This window comes from Patella vulgata, chromosome 5, assembly GCF_932274485.2.
Source record: "Patella vulgata chromosome 5, xgPatVulg1.2, whole genome shotgun sequence".
NCBI lineage: Eukaryota > Metazoa > Mollusca > Gastropoda > Patellidae > Patella > Patella vulgata.
Window position 1 is genome coordinate 71,162,781 of NC_065883.2, and position 10,253 is coordinate 71,173,033.

Sequence of the window (10,253 nt, forward strand, 5' to 3'; positions counted from 1 at the left end):
CATCCGTTTCCCTTGTGAATTTTATCCTCGTTTGTCGACTGTTCGTTTGAGGATCGGTCAACGGTAAGCTCTACGGCAATTGATGTTCTCAATGTATATGTAATGATCTTCCAAGCGTTCCCAATGTCTGAGGTGCAGTCTCAGATACCTGTGTGAAGGGATTCTGCATGTGCTGTCGCACGACATGGCGGTCTTGTCGCCTTGTGGTAACCCTTGGCCTACCAGTTCGGGGGCGATCAACCGTGGTGTTGGTGGCCCGAAAGCGTTGCTGAAGCCTATAGATGGTCCGAACATTTACCTGGAATTGATTGGCAACGGCTTGGGCAGTGTGGCCAGCGTCTAGTATTCCTACACTTGGTTCTTCTGAACTGTCGTGGGTCGTGGCATGCTGCTGACGTTGTAGTGTGAATGATTCAACCAGGTATGGAGGTGCATTTTATAGGGCTGGTCCCGGTGAACAGCACGTGCAGCATAAGTTACAAGAAAATAATGGAGAACACATTACCATCTAAGAAGTCAGGTTGCGTTTTTGAGAACATTTCTTGGGTTCAATTATGTGTTTGGAAAGGAGCCTTATTGCTCAGATAAAGTTGGAGATGTGGTCACAAATATACAATAAAAACATTTGGCAAGTTTTATGCAATGCGTCTATTCAGAGTAACATACCAGCCTGACGTTTCTTTTGCTGCTTAGTATATTAGACAATCGAAGAACTCCGATTGGATGGTTGAGTCTGGGACATAGTATACGCACAGTACATTACTTTAGTAAGTAAACAGTCTTAAGACTAACTAGAAATCAGCCCGATTTCTTCAAGTTTGGGAATGTGACCTCAAAGATTTGTTGAAGAGAATCCTGTCATCAACCTCTCAAAGACAATAAATTATCGCCCAGTTATTAACTATTCAGATGGTGTATTGTATAAGTGGCATATTACACTGCTCTATATTTAGAATGTAAAACTAAAGCTAGATGGTTTTGGAATCAGGTTCTATGAGATTTTCAATTCAAATTGAATAAGAGAATAAGAAAAACTAATCAAATTAAACATAGAAATAGACAAATTTAATAACAATTTATTATAGTAAAAAAATTTGATTCAAATACTACATAATGTAATAATAAGCTTATTAATTAGATGTAATATCTACTGCATCTTGTCTAAGCCAGGGTATAAAATATCTTACACTATTTTACTCATATACTTTGACATTGACCAATTTGATGTTAACCAATTAAATGATTTTTTAACTTTTTCCTGGGGAGATTAATATTCATAAGTAAAACAAGGGTTGTTGAGCACATTATGGTTGTATAACTCTTGCCAATTATATATTTATTTTCATAGAAAGGGTTCAATATCGAAATATTAATGGCCTATTGAGCCTATTGTACAATGCTATTTACGAACTAATCAATTATGTAACAGAGTGATTTATACCTGAAGTTGACGTTTATATTATGTTCGTTATTTATTTTTAATAAATAACATGGTGTGACAATCTGATCTATAACTGTATAACTGAATTGACGTTAAAACTCTCGACAACTTCTTTGAAGACACGTTCTTAATAAACATCTATTTTATTCAAGATGTTCTTTAACAAGCTACACATGATCCGCGTGTAACACTAGACTGAACTTCAAAGAGAATGTATCATATATACCTTGACCTGACAATGACTTTTAAAGAAATATGCAGTTTAATTACAAACACCATAATTGATAATAAACAATACCATATATGATTATCCATTCTGTCCACCTCAGCTAATTGTTAGAGGCTTTATAAGCAACGTTTACTGACAGCAAGTCAGACTTGGAATAGAGCTCCCCCCCACCCCCGAGTTCAGCCGCTGCCTTGGCAGAGGGGCGGAATGGTTGATTCAAGATTGTTAGATGTGTTCCTGTCGTAGACTAGTTCTTGTATAGTTTAAGTACCGTATTGTTGTTGTATGTATGTAACTGTAGCTGTTATATGTTCCCGTTGTAAATAAATGCTGTATTTACTAAACTGGTCTACTGTTATCACTAACGATAGTGTTACAATTATCATTAAAAGAAAATTTGATCCAACATTATATGTTGGTGCAAAAATATGAACATTTCGTAATTTCCTATTTTCGAGTTCATTTTGGCTTTTATAGCGTGCTGTTGCCTCACATTTTTGTCACTTCTACTTTTCGACTTTCGTGTTTTGAAGAGGCGAAAAGCATAAATTATGAATGGTAGTTGTAGGCTTCTATACAATTTGGATATCATAAGCATATATAGGCCTATCTTTTCCCGGTAAAATCACAACATCAATGTTCATTTAAATTGACAAATAATTCGTGTTTCAATGCCGGAAGACTGTGGATGATATTGAGTTAAAGACTTAGCTACTTTGATATACAGTGTGAATTTCAATATGAAATATATCTGAAAAAAAGCGGTTGCCATGCTAAAGAGGCCCACACTTCGCAAGAGATGGACAAAGAACAAGCTAAAAAAAATGGGGTCATCATCCAGGCAGATACGGTCTGAAGTATCGACAGGAACTCAGAGCTTTGGGATATGAACATATAATCGGACAAGCTAAAATAAAGACGATTTCTCGTACAATAGGGGGACACGAGACAAGAAGTTAGGCCCGATATGCGCGAACATCAAACCGAGATCTTTGATACATAAACATATATATTACGTTTTTTTCAAATCGGATACAAATCGTTAGAGGGACCCAACCTTCGATCCGATTATCACGAAATTCGAACCCAGGGTGTAACGGTGATATATTTAAACGATTTTTAAAATCGGATATAAACTGTGATTTCTTCAGGTTCACAAGCAAAAAACCCCGAAATTTTTGGTACAACCAGGCTCCATAATCTAGGAGGTTACGGACCGATATGTGCGAATATGGACAGAAACCAAATTCCGTGGAATATAGACATATATTTTAATTTTGATCAAAAGCGGATAAAAAAAATTGTGACCTCTACAGTGTACACAACCTTGGTATTACATACTTTTACACTATTTGCGAAGGAGCGGGCAGTTTCGATCAGATTTTCATGAAATTCGAACTCAACCATCATAAGGGTTGAATGGTGATATGTTAGAACAGCTTTGGATAAAATGCCAATATCGAAAGGAAGTGTGTGTCCACAAATAAACCGTTGACTGACAGGGGCGACTCAATACACATCCACTTGAAAATGTGGGCGTACAAAAATAGCTCCGCATGATAAAACTTTGTTTTTGGAAGACTAAACAACTGATTTCCCAGAAATGATATCAAAGACTTTATATAAAATGAGATTTTTATTTTAGAAATTAAAATGTTGTCATTTGATACTCCCAATGGCCGGTTCATAGTTGTCAACGCTTATGTAATTTATAATAGGGCAATAATGCTACTCAAGACCGACATGTTGTTTCGATCACCATACCAAGCAATACAAATCAGTGAACCGGACCAAACCCAAACATCCATAATTTAGCACATTTTCCTAGTTATAGACCTAGCACTGTATACAGGTGTTGGAGAGATCAATGTGTTTAACAGATGTTAAGTTTGTGTGGTTACGGGTGTTACAGATATCGTAGTGTGGTGTTTTGAACTTGTAAATATAGCATCATTACCAGAGCTTTACTTTTCTTTAGTAAGTATAGTTTTAGTACTGTTTTTGTTGGAAAACGTTATGCCCTGGTGATCAATCAAGTCCGTTGGCCGAGTCGTTCGTTTTAAGGGGAGATTTTATTTTGTCACAAGGTACAGTCGTTCGGTTGGGACGAAAATTCGAGTCCGTAGACCGGGGCGTTTGTTATAAGGGGGTATTTCGTCCCAAGGATTTATTTTGTCAGCATAAACGTCATCTAAAAATGAGTAGAAAATTGAACATACTGTCAACCTGTAAAGATTAAATTTAACCGGGTTATTAATAGTACTGAAGTTAATTAATTTTAGTGACGTTATCACTGAAAATCTGTTTTTTTACACTAGTATTAATAGGGTACTAAATGAGTTGTTTACTGAATGTACCCAAGTTTTGGGAAAATGTACTGAATACTCTTGGCCTGTAGCACTACTACTTTCAAGTTAGACAGAAAAAGCGGCGGGTTCTTTCCCTCGAAGGAGGACAACGAAGCAGGATCGTAAAATTTGGATGTTGTTTTATGGACAGTCTAGCGCAAAAATGAGAGTGCTAGCTTTAAAATGTAGATTTAGACTATTCAACCATAGGCGGATCCAGGGTGGGGGGCTCAAGCCCCCCCCCCCCCTAATTTTCGACAGTGCCCTTTTTTACTGCTGAAAATGCCTTTTCTCAGACCAAAATATGTCCGTTCCCAACCCGTTGCAGGGATCCCAAATGACTCAAACCATCGACTCAAACACACCAGTCTGGTCTAATTAATGCTTCCACTTTCAAACGAATTCTTGTTGTTTAGCTGACGGTGCCCTAATCCTACAGTGTGACTATAGACAGACATCAATGATAGCATCTTGTGGAATCGGGTAAGGCTCTTTTTCAACAATGTCCGAAAGTTTACTTAGACGAAAATATCAGCCAAATAGCTCTTGGAATGGCTACAGATGCAAGGAAATGACGGATAATTTTCTTGGGGTACCCCCCCCCCCAACAAATCCTCTCAGCGGCGTGCCCCGGCTCCGCCCCTATCAACGCCCTTAATGTTCATTACCAATAACACAGTGAGTGTCAATCCTCATACCTTGTGACCACATGTGTCGTCCTAAATATCCAAGGATGTGGGCTTGGGGATGTTTTTTTTTTGTTTTTTTTTGTGGCGCTTTATCGACAGTCTAGCTTAAGAATGACAAGCATTGATATTTTAATCAATTTCATGGAATTAACGACAAGGTTATCTTAAAGTATAAGCCATAGAAGCCTAAGTTCAGAATTGTTCTTTTAAAGTAACGAGCTGAAACTGCGAACGGCTTAGTTGAAGGGTCAAGAGAGGGTTAGTTTAATGGATGCCGTAATTCTAGAGTTATTGTAATACATACCCCCCCCCCCGCTTTAAGATCACAGCACAAGTAATTATTAGTTACTCTTGCTGTCGAACTTCCAAAAACCGATACGATCTTTTCACTATGTGCTGCATCATGTAGCACCATGCGATAATACATACGACCCATGCATCTTTTCTTACTACCCATGCATCTTTTCTTACTACATATTTCTGTAGCCGTGTGATCGTCTAGAATTTGTCTCTAGCTGCCTTTGCTTCTCCTTCACGCTGTGTGTTTGCTTCTTACTGGTTTCGTAAGACGCTTGTCTTCCTCAGTTATAACAATGCAACAGTTCGTTTTTATATTTTATATAGCATAGCCGAATACATGTATACAAGAAAAATCACAGATTACAATACTAGCTAAAACCATTTCTCCACCCTAGCCAGCCTCTCGGTTGTCTAGGAACTCAGATGGAACCTCTCTGGAATGTAATGGAAGTCTGACTTAAAAGTTTACTATGATTTCTTTTATAAGACTTGTGGATATCATGCACAATCAAGTTTCATCATGGCCCTGAACCTGTGCAATTAACGATATGATTGGTTAAATTAAGCCAAATGATGCAATGGCAAATTTCCATGCACGCGATATCTCGTGGTATTTTATAGACACATGTTTTGGCTAAATAATTCTTTTTTATATAACAATATGTCATTTATACCCTAAGTTGATTTAAGTACACACTATATATAATATATATGTGAATATGTGTGAAACTATTAATTTGCCAAATACATTAATTAATGAAATATAAAGTCATCTTATTTCTCTATTCCTTGCCTATAAATTGAAAACAATGTCGCAACGACAATCTTGCTACAATCTTTTATCTAACTATAATCAAGTCACGCTCAAAAACACAAAATAAACACTAAAAAACATTATCTATGTATTATTTGAGCTATACAAATTCTGTGACGAATTACGAAAGCGTCAAACCACCCATATCTTGTATGAGGGGTTAGATATTTAAAACCTTTAGGAATAGAAGGCTAGGTACACTAAGCCTTATGTTTCTTTTATAATTTTTAATAGTGAATTTAAACGGCTTATTGTAATGTCATGATTTATCAGCCAACATCAAGTAACCAGTCAGCATTTTCCTCTATGGTGACATAAAAATGAAATTAGGTTTAACGTCCTACTGTTTTGTTCCGACTCGGCAATGTGCCATACAGTGTGCTATGAGGGGAAATTTTCCCTGCGGTGTACTCTTATATCGAATTCAAACTATTTAGGGATCTGTGTACATGGGGACTCGGTTGTTTGCCCCATCCGAACGACTATATGTTGTCCCTTGCCAGGCCCTCCGTCCTACACCACTGAAAATAGGGAACCACGCGGGACCAGAAAGTGTGACGTAATTAATCTATAAATGTTAATATCATTGGAATATCAACAACAAATTGGCTAGGTATTTACGACAAAACCTATACCATCGTATTTCCAACCAGCATACTAATAGTACTCACATTCTTGACAAAAGACAGTTTAGCATTAATTTACGTTTTCAGTGATCATATAAAGTGAAAGCAAGAATTTAATTGACAAATAAAATTGATACGAAAGTACAATGCATTCTTCTTACATTTTACTTTCAGGAAATTAATAACAATTCTGATTTGTACATACAAATTGTTATAAATTATCACCAGATCATCTGTGAGGTGATTCAGAGATGTATCTATATTAAGAGGTAAGCACAAAAACCGAGCCCTGCGTCTTAATGGTTCAATTACGGAGAACACACGAAACGGCTTTGGCAAGGTTGTTTTAAACTTTCGTATTATACCTGGATAGTGCAATCCTTTAATAAAAGGGTGGGTTTTTAATGGCTATTAAGTTCTACCTAATAGGTCGTACAGTGTTTGTGACTATTGAGCAGTACGAGCAAACGATGTAGTCAACTCGCATTGTGACTGAATCAAAATCAAATCACGACCCACATGGTCATTGAACCGTGTGGCATACCTATGAGTATTAGGATCTCAGAAACAGGCCGAGAAAGTTCATCCAGAATTTCCGGCGTGGTTCCCCCTTGTCAGTGATAAAAGCACATGACTCTTGATGAAAGATTTTTTTTACCATAAATGCATTCTGTAAAAAAGATAATATAAATGCAATATAAATCGAACAAGAGAATACGTTAGTAATTTCGGTGTAATATTATATTTTGAACACTTTCGTCGGCCGTTTTGATCTGTTGATGCAGCAGTTTTAAATGACAAAACGTGATCAAATAGATTAAAAATTTGTGATTCGCAAGACTATATATGGTTCAATTTTAGTTCAACCGGAGAAAACCCACGAGGCTGAACAGGCGACCCTACTCCTTTTTACGTACAACCGATGAATCAAAACCACACCACTTGACTCAAAGATAGACTTAGGTGCAACGCGCATGTGCAAACCTTTCTCCCCCTCCCCATCCTATCTTATTATAAACATAAACACAAGATAACAGAACGAAACATGTTATCTTCCACACGAGAGTTCACAGTATACGGAAGAATGTTTTTTTTTCAATCACCACTATAACGCACGATTGGGGTCTTCAGTTAAAACCCAAACAAAATAAGATATGCCCTTAATTTCAAAAGGTGTCACAGAAATTAGGGATGACATTTATATGCCACCGTCTTTCGACTCAAGCCGGTCCTTGGAGTCATCAAGATTTGAAATCTAGACCTGAAAAATTAAATTAAGATGAGAATTCTTGGATTAATATACTACCCAGGGAAATAGAATCGTAGACATTAAAAAAATGTGGATACAAAGCCTCCTTTAACATGGTGACAAGGCGGCGCCGCCGCCGCGCACTGGCCAATCTGTGCCGCCAACTGAGCCCAAAAGTTGAAGACTGGGCGGCAACATACATACATTTTGAAAATCGCTGACAAGGTTTTTCCCATGTGCCAATACTATATCATGGTGCTAAGGTTTACAAAACCGTTTTTCTGATTGTTTTATGGGTATATTTCTGTCTGCGGGTCAGACGCAGCAGTGTTTTGATCTCGATTTTACAGGGTATTAATCAATCCATGGTTCAACAAGATGCCAAAACTAATAGTGTATCAAATCTCCGAAACTATTTTAAGTGCTCAGAAATCGAGTCTGAGGGAGTCAATTTTCAAAATTTTCTGGGGCAGGGCCCCCCAGATCCCCCGCGCGGGCTCTCACTTGCGGTGTTCGCGCGGCTTGCACCTACGGTGCTCGCGGGTCGGGATTCGCCCGACATTGCCGCGCACGACCAAATCCTTAGACGAGGCTCTGTGTGGATATTTGTAATTCTGTCATTCGCTTAATTGCTCTTGTGGAAGGGGTGGCCGGTGCAGATGGATGTACTCCGACAGGTGTGTGAAATGTACATTACCTCACATGTATTCAAGTTCTATGAAGAGTTGGTAACGGACAAATCAGGAAGAAAGGTCGCTGCTGTTTACCTGATCCGACAATCTGGAATGTTAAGACATTTTGGATATTCCACCTCCCGACAAGATTGAAATAATCTGAATCCGTAAAACAAAACATTCACTGAACGGTTAACCACAATTTAATAAATGCTGCTGTTGATAGATTACTTAAATAGCTTGGGTAATTTAAGCAGCCTTGCAAGCCACTTGAATCGCATGTGACATAAATCCCACGCAAATATCTTGAGTGCAGTGACGCCAAACAAACTATGCCGGCTTAGTGTATGACTTAAGGGAAAGGGTTTTCTGTGATCTGACAGAATGAGGCGTAGTTTGATATCCAGTGTGCAGTTTGGAGAGATTACTTGACCCCCACCTCATACCACCTTGATGCTACTCAGTTTAGACATCGTTGTAATGCCCAATTCCGCGATGAGATGTTTCCTGGTAAAACCAGACTGATGAAGGGCAATATGAAGAAGATATACTGAGCCACGATGTAAAAGTTAATCAAGGTCTTAGAATCCACTGTAATGTGTTACGATGGTAACTGCTAGACAGGCAAATGATTGATGTAATCGTTCTATGTACCTGGACTCAATTAAAGTTTATTCCCTGACGATAAATGAAACGGGGCATTTAGAACAGCTACACTAAATAATAAGACGCAAGGGCCTTGTGCATATATGTATAAGAATAAATACACACCGTGCCCTTTACATAGTAATTGTTGTCTAGTTTAGTCATTCCACTCTTTCAACCGTGTCCTTGTATAATATCTATGTTCATCATTCCACTCTTTCAACCGTGTCCTTGTATAATATCATGTTCATCATTCCACTCTTTCAACCGTGTCCTTGTATAATATCATGTTCATCATTCCACTCTTTCAACCGTAATCCCATACCTGAAATAATAGAAATATGTAAATGTGCTAAAACAAAAATGAACCAAGAATATATGTGGTTGAATCGGAAGGGAGGCCTCCGCGTGGTTTCAACTCAAAATAGACATAATATGTCTCTTGTCTCCTTATGTGGCGGATATGCGTACAAAGACAAATGATATGGTAGCTATTTGTCTCGGTCACTCAGAACCTCCTAGTCTTCAACGTACGGAGGAGGGTCTGGGACCGTTGTCAATATTGCTCATGCGTAACCGGGAGTTTGTTTTTTTATGTGGTTGATTATCCGGTATCTTTGCTCAAATCAAGTAAGGATTCCACCCCTTCCGCAATAAATGTCATAATTCTTGCATTAATATAAATTAACATGAATCGTGAATTAGGATAAATTAAATAAAAAAAAGCATAAACATGGCCCATAAAAAGAGAAATTTTACAATAAAAAGGCAAGAGTGTTGGATGTTTAACTGGCAATGCAATCAAATGGATTTTCTGAAATGTCATTCTTAAATTAATTTCAAGTTGCGTCGACATCTTGTTTTAGGACTAGTTACCTCCCGAAGACTTTGTTTATGATAATTTAAAATACTAGATACTCTAGCCAATGACATAATATTTTCTCAAATGTTGACAACGCATCCAGACTAATATTCGTAAAGTAATTTTCTGGATGATAGAGACTAGATATCCATCCCTATTAGATGAAAGGACACTTGAAGCTCAGTTTACAGTATATAAATATTAAGACAGCCGATGACCTAATCATACTTTTCTATTGACATAGGTTTTGTTTTTATTTATAACTTCCCTACAATAAATACGCCTCTCGGGATTAACATTATTTACGATATTATGCACATTAATATACTTTTGTTTGTCATTTTAATTCTCTGTAGTTTTAAATATCCCCATTCTT

General features: G+C 37.6%; 1 long non-coding RNA gene across 1 annotated transcript; it reads right to left on the minus strand.

Moving 5' to 3' along the window:
- Positions 1-5,309: 5,309 nt before the first annotated feature.
- LOC126820639 (uncharacterized) lies at positions 5,310-9,258 on the minus strand. The gene is made up of 2 exons (XR_007680042.1): positions 9,142-9,258; positions 5,310-8,476 (listed from the first exon to the last, which is right to left on the minus strand). It is a non-coding gene; the product is annotated as an uncharacterized LOC126820639 (long non-coding RNA).
- Positions 9,259-10,253: the final 995 nt, after the last annotated feature.